This window comes from Lissotriton helveticus, chromosome 7 (assembly GCF_964261635.1).
Source record: "Lissotriton helveticus chromosome 7, aLisHel1.1, whole genome shotgun sequence".
Lineage (NCBI taxonomy): Eukaryota > Metazoa > Chordata > Amphibia > Caudata > Salamandridae > Lissotriton > Lissotriton helveticus.
The window spans coordinates 1,161,491,449-1,161,506,144 of record NC_136068.1 but is presented as its reverse complement, the minus strand read 5'-3'; the positions used below and the strand labels follow the sequence as shown (position 1 = coordinate 1,161,506,144).

The following is a 14,696-nucleotide window of genomic DNA, read 5'->3' as shown; positions in this document are numbered from 1 at the left end:
AATACCACGCTCCTTTATATTTTTTAAATGTAAAATATAAAATGACAATATTCCTTCTCTACCCTTTCTATACGATGTTAACTATTTTCTAGAGATAACACATGCCTCGCCCCCAAAAGTGGCCGAACGTATCCGCCATCTTGTAACATACGTGATTTTCATTCTCTGATACCAAGGTCACGTCGAAACAAATAACAAGTAGCGTTTTACAGGAGTCATTTATGATCGCTTCGTGTAGTAGAATCATGGCTAGCGTCGTGGTTTTGATTTATACTATATGACTCATTCTTTTACGTCCAGTCATTTCCCCCCTTTTATAACAACATTTTTCCTGGAACTTCCTGTTTATTATGAGTTCAGCCGATGTCCCTCTTTTGTTGCGATTGCGCCTAGGACCAAACTGATTGCTGTCGTGGGGAATCAGCTGTGAGGTACCTCAGCTTCAGTATTTTCGTACAACGCTACTATATTGAGAACTTCCAGGTAGATGCTCAGTGTCACCGTGTGTCAAAGTAGGCAACTGCACGGAATTGTGTGTTTTTTTGTGCCCAAGTTAAAACACTCACTTTGTGCACAAGTGGTTTTTCATTATTGCTCTATGTTTCGATATTCACGCCAGGCTAGATACGTGTTGTTACATAAGTCCATAGCATTGCGTAACTGTGTTCAGATGTATACATTGCCTTTAGGCTTTCTATCAGCCACATTGTAATTATATAGTGCTTACTACCCCTGACGAGGCGTCAAAACGCTTTGCAGCGAATAGCACGCTACTCTGGGGCTCAAAAAGGGTTAGTGGTGAAGTAGTATAGGGAAATATGAAATTAATTGGAGCGGTGGATATGTGAGTCTGTTATTTGGGTTGAAAAGGATAGTGGAGGGATAGAAGAGGGAGTGGTTCGAATTTCATTAGTGCTTGGTACCCCCGATGAGGCATCAAAGTGTTTTTCGACTAGTAGCACAATACTCCTGACCCAAGCAAGAATAGTTGTGAATTGGTATAGGGAAATAAACAATTTATCTGAGCGGTGGACATGTGAGTCTGATAGTGGAAGTATAGCAGAGACAAGGGTCTCTAGAAAGAGTTTATTTGGTGATCATAACAGCAAGAGGAGGTTTGGGATGAGTCGGGGGAGGGACAAGAGTAAGAAAGAAGGGTTTAGAAAGGCCTGTGTGGGGGATCTGAATAGTAAAAGAGGTTTGAGACGATACAAGGGGTTAGGTAGAGGAAGGTTCTAGAAAGGGTTATTTTGGTGATCATTGTAAGGGTAGAGTGGGGAAGAGCATAGAAAGAGTTGTTTTGGGGATCATAGTAGTCACAGAGAGTGGGTAGAGGAAATATTAAGAGAAGTATAGGGTGAAAAATAGGGTAGTGCATTGGAGAGCGTAGTAGATGGAGGTTTGGGATGAAGCAGAGTTGAGATAGAGGATATATTGAAAGGTATGGGGTGAGATACAGGGTACTGCATTAGAGATGCTGAGTTAGGAGTAAAGTAATAAATATAAAGATACATAATTACATGGAAGGCATGTGTGTGTGTGTATATATATATATATATATATATATATATATATATATATATAGTGATATACCTAGATTTAAGTTGTATTAAATGAACGCAGACTTTCAAGTGTTGCTGTACTTCAAGAACTCTAAGCTAATTTATTTGTGTGTGTATATATATATATATATATATCTCCCCCAATAGTGTAGCAATTGTAGATGAACAGTTATTATAAAACTGTATGCAGTGAACTATGTGCATGTCAAACAAAGAAAAATATAACCATAAGTAACATGCATTTGCTAAGCATAACAAATAAAAATCGATATATTTATAATCAAGATTATTATAACAAGTTTATACAAAGGAATACACATATTTAGGTACACATATGTAATCCAAAAAGCTGCTTATATACACAGGGATATGCTGTATATTTATGTTTGAGTATGGTGATTATATGGGGAAGAGCCAACTCTTGAGTATCTTCTGAAGATAAGGTAGTTATCATTGGATCTCATGTCTGGGGGTAAAAAGATCCATAGTTTGTCTGCTTGAACAGAGAAGGATGTGCCACCTAAGTGTTTTTTCTTCTATGATGGCATTTTGAGGTGAGGTGCCAATCTAGAGCGGAGGTTCCTTTTTTGAATGCATTCAGTGATTTTTTACCTGATGAAGAGCGGCCCTGTTCCATGTATTGCTTTGTGGGTAATGCAAAGCAGCTTGAATGTGCGTCTTCTAGCAACCGGTAACCAATGTAGGGCCGTCAAGGCAGGGAAAATGTGGGTTTGTGGTTGTATATGTAAGAGTAGTCCGGCAGAAGAGTTCTGAATCCATTGTAGACATTTCATAGTTGTTACATATGATCCTTATTAGAGGCTATTTGCATCATCGAGTTTTGACAGAATAAGAGAGATAGTAGCTTGGACCTGGTGTGGAAATCCCAGTTGGGGGAAAATGTGTTGCAGAGTTTTTATAGTAATGAAGCTGGATCTTGCAAGTTTGTCCACTTGAGCATTCATTGGTAGCTTGGAGTCCATGGTAATTCCGAGGTTTCTTACTTCATATTTATATTTATAAAATATATATTATATTTATATATATATATATATTATATTTCTTATTTCATACCTTAGGCAGTGTTCCCAGATCGTCACGCCAGGCGGCGAGTGGGTCATAATTTTTCCAATTGCCACATGTGTGTATTTCCGTTTTGGAAGCATTCAATTTGAGATGGCTCCATGTCATCTACTGATCAATGGCGCAGAGGCATCTGACAATTTGTGAGATTTCAATGTATTTTAGGCTTTCCAGTTTGAGTATTTGTGTGTCATCAGAATACTTATAGCATGTGAGGTGAAATTGATTGATCAGTGCTGGTAATGACTTCATGTAGATGTTGAAAAAGCATGGGTGAGATGATAGAGCCTTGAGGGACACCTCAGAGAGATGTATTATCACTAACTTTACCAGCACCATCACAAACTTAGTCGCACCACTCACTCTTGTCGCTTGCAAGTGCATCCTACTCGGAGACCTTACCTCCCATCTGGAAGACCACACCGACTCCCAACTCATAAGCACTCATCGAAGTCCTTGGAAGGCTCAGCCGCACCCAACAAGTAACGAGGCCTACCCAGATCGTCGTACATGTCTTGGACCCTATGTTCTCCATCATCAACAACATCCGAGTCGACAAATCGACACCAGTCTCCTGGACAGACCAACCCCTCATCAAGTTCAACATCCTGTTCTTGTCCAATGCGCACCCACACCACATCCAGACTAGCCTGCCTAAACTGGAGAAGCATCACTGAAAAAGAGTGGAACACCACCCTCAGCAACTACCCGCCCTAAAACCAAAATAGCCACCACAAAGCCATCACAAATTTAAACAATTCGATGTTTTCTGGGTCTTTGTAGAGGCCTCCAGCTTTGCCATAAACTGGGAAAAGTCTCTGCTATTTCCAGTGGGTGTGACTGAGATGGGGAACAATCCCTTGACGCTTAGAGCACACCTCCATAAACTTGAATATTTGAGAATGTGGATCACTAGAGATCTGGAGTCGCAGTACATTGAGAACCTGGCTCCTTTAGTAGCACTATTCGACTGGGACATCGAGCATTGGCAGCTGCTGCCCCTTTCGGTGCCTGGGTGGGGTGCTATTTTTAGGATGATGGCTCTCCCCTGCTTCCTCTACGTCCTCCAGAATACGCCCTATCGGCTCCCTGGTTCCTTCTTTGCGAGGATTGAGGCACTGGTATGGACTGTGCTGTGAGCAGGCATGTAGTATAGTTCCTATTTCCCTCATAGGCTCTGTGCATTGGAATAATATACACTGTAGTTTTAGCATAGGACTAAGGTCAGTATGCTCCTATCAAGTACATTAAACTTAATTACTTGTGTGTGCCAGCTAACTCAGAGTTCACTAGAGAAGTTCTCGAATGTACAAGAAGGGATTAGTTTTAAACCGCATAAACATGACAACTTTGTTTCCCTTCGAATCGGAACATGTCACAGAATCGTATAAGCACTATATAACAGTTACACTCAGTCAATCGTTCATGCTTAGTTTCTGCAGAGTTGCGCAGAAAGAATAGACTGGCGTTTCAATAAAAGGGTTTATTGAACAGTCTTATTTCTCGTGCAAGAGCTATGAGCTGTTACAATCGTTAGACAGTATGCAAGATATAAAATGTACAGCCTGAGCACTAAAAAGAAATAATACTGTAATAGCATTGTCTTTTAGCTATGACCTATATTCATATACATAAACAACACAGGCTAAAAGTGGATACTCATCTGGTGCTTCTAAATAGTTTTACCCCAGTGTACCTAACCTAAGTGTAGTACGATGTAAGAAGTTGTTGCTGTTGTCTATAGTATGGTATGCTATAGTTAGTATGCCAAGAGTCCCTCTAGGTTCTAGTCAGCTCCATATCTTAGAATGAGAGAGGTGGGAATCTTTTTTTCGGATCTCAAACTCCAACACCCAGCGAAGGGAGTCAGAACACTGGAAGCTGGATTCTCTGTGAGCAGGGAGGACAGCATCTGGTCAGTGCATCAGGCGGGGACTCGAATTTCTTCCGAGCTTGCCGTGGCGAGCCGTAGCCAAGCCGTGCAAGTATGCAGTCGTGCAGCCGGTAGGTAGCCGAAACTTGTCAAAGTAAGTGAAGGTATATCTATACCTGGAGTGTACTTAGGAATGCTAGCATTGACGTAAAGTCGGGCAGAGGAAGACGTCATGAATGAACCTTAGGCTATAGTGGTTCATGCATAATAAATGAGTTCTTGGAGAAATCAGTAATCCAAGCAGAGAATGTCCCAATGTCTTAAGGGTCTGGTTTCTAAGAACTCGTTGTGACGTGGGATGGACGGATGTAGGTGACCATGTCTGTATTTGGATTGCATGGCCAATGCCTAAATAAGGACTGGGATTCTATGGCTAAATAAGAGCAATGCGAATTGTGCCTATATAAGGACATGAATTTGAATTTAAATTTGAATTTAAAGTATTTATATAGCGCGACGTACACCATGCGGTTTCTTGGCGCTTATAAGTACAGGCATAGATGGAAACCAAAAAAAAGGACCGCTAAGCTGAAATGGGAGAGGAGTTACAGATGAAAAGCTTGGGAAAAGAGGAAGGTTTTAAGTAACTTACGAAAAGAAAGATACTGGGTGGAGGATTTGAGGTGAATGGGAAGGGAGTTCCAAAACACTGGGGCCAGGTAAGAGAATTTGGCTCCACCCCATTTCTTGCGCTTGAAACGTGGTACAGTGAGTAAGCAGAGGGAAGATGAGCGCAATTCTCTACAGGGCACGTAGGGCTGTACCGCCGAGGAGATGAAGGCGGGAGCCAGACCCAGACGGGCCAAGAAAGTCATGCATCCCAGTTTGAATAATGCACGCTCACGAACTGGGAGCCAATGGAGTTCCTTGAACAGAGGAGTAACACGATGAAATCTGGGGAGAGAGTAAACTAAGCGGGCCGCCTGGTTTTGTACCAATTGCAATCTCCGTAGACTATAAGCCGGGATGCCGTTATATAGGGCATTCCCGTAGTCTAAACGGGAGATGACCAGAGCGGACAAGATAAGTTTACGTGCAGAAAAGGAAAAGAAACGGGAAACAGTGCGAATGGTACGAAGAGTTAGGAAACAAGCGGAAACAACAGACCCGATCTGAGAATGGAGAGTGAGATGGTCATTGAGTTTAATGCCCAGAGTTTTAACGGAAGAAGGAGAGGGAGGGGAACCTAAAGAAGGAGGCCAAAACAAAGAATTCCAGGGGCTGGATGAACCCCCCGTCAAGACTAGCTCAGTCTTGTCCGGGTTGAGTTTAAGATGATTATGATTCATCCAGTCCCTGATGAAAGACATCACAGAGTGAAAGTTGGAGACAGAGTGAGAGGAAGAGGAAAGATTAAAGATGAGCTGGAGGTTGTCGGCATAATTATAGACGGTGACCTCCAGCTTCTGAAGAGCAAAAATCAAGGGGGCGATATATAAATTAAACAGAAGAGGGGAAAGAGAAGAACCCTGGGGGACCCCACATGAGATCGGAAGAGAGGTAGAGGAGAAATCTCCCAACTGAACCGCCTGGGTGCGGTCTCTCAAAAAAGAGGAGAGCCAGACAAGGGCTGTCCCCCCGATACCCGCCGCCCTGACACGGGAAAGAAGAATGGAATGATCCACCGTGTCAAAGGTGGCGGACAGGTCCAGGAGGATCAGCGCCTGTGGTTGGTCAGAGTCTAGGCCCTCTCTCAGATTATCCAAGACCGACACCACCACAGCCTCAGTGGAGTGTCTAGCCCGAAAGCCAGACATGATTCACTAAACCTACGTACGGGTATCTAAATCGACACACAACCGGCGGGCCACCTGGGATGGCCCTGCGGGTTCCCCAACTATCTATATACGAGGGGGGTATAGCCTTCCTGAACATTTGGAAGTATTATGAGGCAGCACAGACATGCATCGTCTACTGGTGGGCGTATGCAGAATGGGATGACTATGTGTTCCGCTTAGACATGTGGGGGATAGGAGCTACTCACACTTTCTTTATGGGGTAGACCGAGAAATTACATCTGTCCGCCACAAACTCGGTGGTGCGTACCTGAAGAAACAGACCAGGGAGATGGGCTGGGGGACCAGATTGACACCCAGAACTCCGGCTAGTGTATAACTCTGACGGGATTCTGAAAGTGGGACAATATTAGTATTTCAACCCTCGCGGATGTCTGGGAATCTAGTGGGGTGGGTCCCTTTTCCCATTTGCAGACAGAGTTTTAGAAATAATGTGTCCCCGGACAAAGTGACGCAGGAATGCCCCCCTTCTAAAATGAGTGTTGGATGGCCCAGTTGGGAAGGGACTAATCTCCTTAACGTATGTGACCCTGATGGGTAACACACAGACCCCCTGACTTGAATGCTGGATAGGTGGTCGCATCTTACATCTATCCGCCACAAACTCAGTGGTGCGTACCTGAAGAAACAGACCAGGGAGATGGGCTGGGGGGAGCAGATTGACACCCAGAACTCCGTTGTGGGAAGGGCCCAGGCTCCGGCTAGTGTATAACTCTGACTGGATTCTGAAAGTGGGACAATATTAGTATTTCAACCCTCGCGGATGTCTGGAAATCTAGTGGGGTGGGTCCCTTTTCCCATTTGCAGACAGAGTTTTAGAAATAATGTGTCTCCTGACAAAGTGACGCAGGAATGCCCCCTTTTAAAATGAGTGTTGGATGGCCCAGTTGGGAAGGGACTAATCTGCTTAACGTATGTGACCCTGATGGGTAACACACAGACCCCCTGACTTGAATGCTGGATAGGTGGTCGCAGGACAGCACAGATCTAGATGGCAAGAGACACTGATATTCCCAGCGGAGGTGGCTATCCAGGCATACCTCCATTTGATTCACTTCAAAATCTTACACAGCGTATATTACACATGCACTCTGCTCCATAGACTAGGTAGGGTTGAGGATGCCGCTGCCTCGGGGAGTGCGTCCAGGAGGGTGCTTTTTACCATACACTCTGGAGTTTCCCTAAGATTGTTTTATTTTAGGAGGTGGTGAGGGGCACGTTGGAGGAAACGACAGGTGTCCATTGGACCTTCAGCCTACACTTGCGGTACTGGATGTATGGGGGCAGATGGACCACTCCTAATATCATAACATTTTGGTAAATCTAGGGTGTATGGTTGCAAAGCGTGCTATTGCTATGAAATGTAAACACAACAGTATGGACAGAATGCAGAACAATGTCATACATTCACCCCAGTACAGAGATCTGGGCCTTAATCCATCGTTTTTTTGCTCATCACACCAGTTAAGACATGGCCATATGCAAATCAGCCTTGACCCTGTGCCTCATGGGAACAGTCCAGCCCGAACTGCCAAGCCATGTCTTCCCTGGATCGGAATCAAGCATCCTAGGACCGGTTTCTGGCTATCAGCCGTCTTCAGCCAGGATTGCTTGACTCAAGTGGTGTGGAGAGCACGGGACTCACGTCTGAGCATACCCGTCCCACTCGGGGTGACAAATGAAAAAACAACAGTTGATAGACAGAATGCAGAACAATGTCATACATTCACCCCAGTACAGAGATGTGGGCCTAAATCCATCGTTTTTTTGCTCATCACACCAACCCAGTTCAGACATGGCCATATGCAAATCAGCCTTGACCCTGTGCCTCATGGGAACAAACCCAGATCAGTTGACTGGGGGTGAGTGCTTCCAATGTTCAACACTCCGTCCATCATCCCGTTTGGTTTTGCATTGCTAGGAAATGGCACTCCGAGATCCCTTGTTCAATTCAGTTTTATTAAAGTTTTGGAACTCTAATGAGGTCCACTTAAAACGATGCATACCAATTAATACATAAAATACAATAAAGCCATATAAAAATACAAAATGATAAGGTGGTCCAAGAACAACATTTTTCACCATATAGCAGTATAAAAAAAAAATTTGAATTTAGCAGCCAACATGAGGAAACAGCAGTATCAGGGGATAAAATTAAAAATTAACCACCCGACAATGAGAACACAGATCATATCATGAATTGTGGAAGTAACAAATAGGTAGCAGCCAGGACACCATAGAGCACCTTCATGGATCAAAGTTTACAATTAACAGCAGGACATATCCGGAAATATGCAACTGACATATAGGAAGCAACCGATTCATGTGCAAATTTGCAAATTAAAAATTAGATGAACACAGAGCCTTTAGTGTAGAAAACACAATAGTGCGAAATACCTTCAAAATTAGGAGAAGATAAAACATCTAGATATAAGGTCAACAATTCAGAAATTAAATCCCACTTGGGAAATATACAGTTAAAAGATATACATAAATTCCTTTAAAAAGTTAACCAATTTTACGCATACTGCTTCATTTTCATGATTGAAAAGAAAATTGAGAGCAGTATCGAGAATGGGTGCAGGGTATGGACCACTATAGGTTGTTGGGGCATGAAGTCTGAAACTGGGGTTCCAAAAGAAATTTGAGAACATTTGAGGTGGTTGGGACACTGCGCCGGGCTAAATGGGCCATGTTTTGAGGTAGTCTGTCATTGTTTTTCCTGCTCTCAGAGGAGGGTGGGGGATGGAAATATGGGGCTCCCTGTCTGAGAAGGAAGATACGCCGACGAGTTAAACTTGGACATTATGCTGAGACGAACTACATGTGACTTTATATGTTTTGCATTAAGGGTACGACGCGACAATGGTCATGGAGGCGAAGATGCTGTGTTGTATTGCAGGGCTCTCAAAATCCAAAAAATGGTACTAGTCCTGCAGAACTAGTACCTTAAAAAATGTCCTCGACCTAACTGCAACCTACTTGACCTCCGTCTCTAAAAGCGGAGCAAATGTGACAAGATAACAAGATTTAAAGGCATCTTTATTGCTCATTAACTTTGTGAGCAATAGAAATGCCTTTAAATCTTATCTTGTCACATTTGTTCAGTTTTCACAGATAGAGGACAAAAGTTGGTTTGTTTTCCTACTCGCCAGAAAGGGCGAGTAGGACCTAAAAACAGCTCGACCTTGTTAAATTTAGCTTGACTATGCGAGCGGTCGAGTGGAATTTTCGAGCCCTGTATTGTGGGTATTTAGTTAATTTGAATATCAATAAACCTATTTTTAAAAAAAAAGAAGTTCAACAATTGGAAAACCTCCTACACCAACTGCATGCCCACTGCTCCCAAACACATCAAGATCTAGACCCAAAGCCAGTTAGTATATGGGAAAACTGAGACTGATGAAAACCCACAGCAAAAAAACGGGAGTACAAATAGCGAATGAGCCAGGACAATACAGAAGGGAAACCTGTTCAAATTAGCCCTGTGAGGCTTCCATGTTGTGATGTGGATGACCAAATGTGCCACTCTGGTGGACCGCATTGCTAACAGCACCACATAAGTAACAACATCTTTGCCATTGTGAAGTGTTTCACCTCAACAGTGGCCACATCCAACTCAAATCAGTCCCTTATAGTACCTCTGCAACAACCTCTCTCAATTCTTCAGCAACAAAATTGCTGCCATTTATAGCAACTTCAACCGACCCCACAGACCTCAATAAACGCTTCCTGATCATATCTAAAGAAATAATATTATCACATGGGCCATCATCACCCAGAAGAAACCCTCACCACCATGAAGTCCATCTACTCAGGGCCGCATCGAAACCCCTGCCCCCAACATGCCTACTTTGAGGACTGCAACCAATCTGCTCCATGCTCGCACCCATTTCAAATGCCTCCAACTCTTCTGTGACCTTCCCAGATGCTTGGAAGGACAAAACTGTCCTCCAATTGCTGATGAAACCCTTTGAGGACCCTTAACATACGCCAGCTAAAGGCTGATTCCCCCCACTACCATTCCTGGCTAGGGTCTTAGAGAAAATAATCAACAGATGCTTCACTGAAGGGGGGTATGGTCCGCAGCGAGTAAAGATAGCAGCACTCTAGTGATCTCCCAAGCCCACGCCCATAATACAAATGAACCCTGCCTACTGGGATCCCTAGCATCCTCCTGCTGACCCCTGTAACTGGCGGGCAATGATATGGGCGAATTGCTGTATTGCTGACATGGGAGATGTACAGTATCAGGCTGTGGTGCATGTTGTCAGTGCTGCGTGGCCTGGATGGCTGCACCCTAGTCCAGGGCACAGGTGGACCTTGAAGAGGAGCCCTGCAGCCTGTGCAGAGAACAACATCGGAGGAGCTGGCTGACTCAACTTAACTATGCACTATGCTGGGGGCCTGCATGAGCCACCAACAGGACTGCTTGACGCTGGAAGCACTGCCTGACCTGCCATGGGACTGCAGCAGAGTAGAGCCCCTGGGAGCTCACTTGGAACTCTTCACCTTGTCTGAGCAGACTAACCTAGCTGCTGGCGTCTAATGCCTCGCTGCAGTGAAGGGCCCCTTGTGGGGCGGTGATGAGCAGCGGACTCTGTGCGGTGCCTAGGCTAGGATTCCATGTGGTCCCTTTATCTGCTGCGGGGTGAATGGCGAAGGGGACAAGATCTGTGGGGTTCCCCCCTGAGTTGACCAGACAAAGCCTCTGACGCACTCAACATTGTCGTCTTCTAGGGAGTTGGCAGACTGCATGGGGCAGGCTCATCTACACTGCAGCCTCTTTTTCTTGTCAGGCATTTTTGAGTGCCACCAAACATGGGCAGTACTCACCAAACCAGAGCTGGGACGAGTAGCCCTGACTGAGGGCATGGTGTCCCACCCCCCATGAGAATGACTCTGTGGCGACGCAACATCAGTGGGGGACACAGGGTCGGAGTCAAGACAGACTCTTTTGGATGCTAAGCTTGATCGCATTCTGGCAGCAGTTAACTCCACCACAGATACGCTTGAGGCTAAGATAGATAAAGTGTCAGTCGATCTTGGCTTACTCAGAAACAATCATAGAAAACTATCTGACAAGGTCAACTGCCATGAAAATGTCCTGGAGTTCACACACCCTGCAATCCTCATGCTGCAGCACCAATTGGAAACACTGCTACGCAGGGTGGAGTTGCTGGAGAAGAGAGCTGAGGATGCGGAGGGCCATAGCTGGAGAAAAGATATCTGCATAGTGGGCCTACCTGAAGAAGTCGAAGGGTCTGAAATAGTTTACTATTTAGAGGCATGGTTCTCTTGTGAAGTGGCCCCGCTGGACTCTCCAAATTCTTTGCCCTGGAGCACACTCACACGGTAGCATATAAGTGCTCGTGGGCGGGGCAAGGGCTCAAGATCATTGATCTGGATTTACTCAAACCAGGTGAAAAGTTGCTGGATGTTTCCTCTTCTAGAACCCTGTCCATGTTGAAACTGGACTATAAAATTCCTAGTACAGTCGTAACTGGCCGCCTTGAGCCCTACCTACAGACCCTCATTCACCAAGGCCAAAATGGGTGAATTCCCATAAGGAATACCTAAATAAATATCAGACGGTTATTTCAAATAACTGACGAGTTGGATCCAGGGACCCACCCAACCTCTGTGGTGTTGTTTATCAACTTACAAAAAGTCTTTGACTCCCTTCACTGGAGATATTTGCTGTCAGTACTGTGGTGGATGGCCCAGGGAGCAGGGGGGTAAAAATGGGTGTCGCTCAAACACGGAGGCGCGGGCTACAGTCCTGACTAATGGCTGTATCTCTGGACCGTTCGGAAAACAAGACATGATTGTCGTCTTACCCCTATGCTGTTTGCGCTGGACCGGAGCAGTTTGCACGTATAGTCCAGACGGAGGGATGGGACCGGGGGCTACGGTTGCACAATGGAAGCACTGCATATCGCTTTATGTTGATGACATGTTTCTATATTTACAGACGGCAGAAACCGACATACGCTGGTGTTTGAAACTCTTGGACACCCGAGCAGTGTTTCCGGTCTTTATACGAACTGGTCCAAATCCTTCGCTTTCCCACTAGCGCCGCACTCCTGAGTTGCCCTGCCAGAGGTACTGTGCAGGTTTACCACATAGAGGCAGAAGTTTGGGAGGTTAACCTGGGAAGTGTGCTGCAAATCCTCTGGGCCAGCATAGAGTTCTGGCGTACTGTGAAAGTGCTGATCATGGCAAGGAACGACTTGTCTAAGATGGGGGTGCTTCCTCGTACGCTTTATCACTTTGCAAATTTCCTCATATGGATCGCACAATCTTGGTTTACGGTTGCGAACACACTACTCAGGGTTCTGATATGGGACTGGGGCAGGCATAACGTGCTGCTAACCACCCTTCGGCGACCTACTTAGTTGGGAGGCCTTGGTGCCCAGAACTTTGATTTATAGCATCTCCCCGCCCAGGTGCAGTGGATAGCACGATGACTAGATGGCTGCCACTTAGACGAACCGGGACAGATGAGTGACAGACAATGGGAGGGAGCACTCATTGCTATGCTACTGATCCTCAGGCTGCAAAAACCTAAGCCTACCATGCTGGTATCCATAGTCCTTCGATGCTGGTGAAGGACGCTGCGAAGGACAGCAACATGCCGGCCGTATACCCCCGTGATCTCCATGATGGGCCTCCCGATAGCTCAGGGAGGGTATTTCACAGCCGATAAGATGCAAAAATGGACAGATGTGGGGCTTACCACAGGGAGCGACTGTTGCACTGAGGAATGATTGCGAGAATTAAACTCTCTGTCTGAGGAGGATGGGGTTCTGGAATCGCAGTTTCTGAACTATGGACCACGGGCGCGCTCTCTGGAGGTTCTATGTGGCGGCAGGCACACAGAACCAAAGACCCATAAGGTTTTACAGGTGCTGCTGACATTCGGAGGCCGCTGCAAACTTGTATCTTAGTTGTACAAGTTGCTGCAGGAGATATACGCCGCCGCCACCCTGATGAAGCAGAGGACATATTGGTAGGGTGTGATGGTCAGGGAGCTGTGGGACAAGGAGTGGTAACAGATGCAGGCCCATTCACATAAGATCTCTGGAAACATTAGATTCCACTACACGCAATTCAATTACTTGCACATCACTTAGCCTACAGGTTGAATACTATCTTCATGATGTCAGACGCGTGCCCCCTATTCCACACATTGGACCCAGATTTCTTACGTATGACTTGGACATGCCCATTGGTGGCATGGTTCTAGAGAGTGGTTGTGACAGAGTTGGGGAGAGTGGAGGGGACACCTCCTGCTTTAACTATAGAGGCCTGCCTGCTGGGCCGGTATCCACGTCTCCATTCCAGGGCGGGACAGGTCAGGTTTACCAACTTGGGCCTGGTGCTGGTGCACCGGGCCATAGCAACACTCTGGAAATCTGTAGTTGGACCCCTTACTGTCCTTGGAAGGATGAGGTTGGCAGGTGGGCTAAAACTGAAGGCAACACCCTTCAAGTTGAAAAACATAGGGGGCTTCACAAACATTCCATAGACCTCATTGAAACCGTCCATGATCCCACAACATGACACCAAGACACCTATTAGTGTGCGTAGAAGGCGCACGGATGTCATTGCCCAAGCTGGGCTTTCAAGGCGATGACTTGTGGCCACATGCAGGAGGGTATTTGGGAGGGATAATGTCTGGTAGGGAGAGTGACACTCCGGCACTACCCTGGGACACGTGTAATAGCACAGTAAGGCCAAGCACTTTCTGTCATTTTATGTTTCTCTTTTTATTTCCCCAGTTTGCTCTTGACTGCCTATTGCCATTACCACTGCTGACCCCTGTTGGGACTGAACCATACTATGATTTAAGCTGCAATGTATGTGTAATCGTTAAATCACATTATCCTTGTATGTAATGGTGCTACTGAAGAGCAAAACCAATAAAACATTGAAAAAAAAACATCTGTCTCACCGAATACCTCTGCTACCACTAACTCCTTGACACCACTCAGTCTGGTTTCAGATCAGCCATAGAACGGAAACTGCCCTCATTGCTGCCACGGATGACATCTGCATGATTGGACAGAGGAGACACAGTGACCCTCATCCTACTTGACCTCCCAACAGTATTTGATATTGTCTCCCACCCCATACTCATCCAACTGCTACACAACATCAGACGCCAAGGAAACGCACTCCAATGGCTCTGCTCCTTCCTGACCTGCAAGGACACAGTCAGTCAGCCTGGCACCGTACACCTTTGATAACCACAACCACATATGCAGAGTTCCGCAAGGATTGGCTGGGTCCAACCTCAGGTGGCATGACGGGCAAAAT

The 14,696-nt window shown here is 45.7% G+C and overlaps 1 protein-coding gene across 5 annotated transcripts in view; it reads left to right on the top strand.

The window, feature by feature from the left end:
* The first annotated feature begins 364 nt into the window (after nt 1-364).
* AMZ2 (archaelysin family metallopeptidase 2) overlaps nt 365-14,696 on the top strand; it is a 670,313-nt gene continuing 655,981 nt past the window's right edge. Inside the window, exon 1 of one of the 5 annotated variants that reach the window (XM_078654298.1) lies at nt 365-483. The gene's annotated coding sequence lies outside the window, so the exon portion shown is untranslated. The remainder of the gene's footprint in view (nt 484-14,696) is intronic. The other 4 variants (XM_078654302.1, XM_078654303.1, XM_078654299.1 and 1 more) reach the window with 4 other exon arrangements.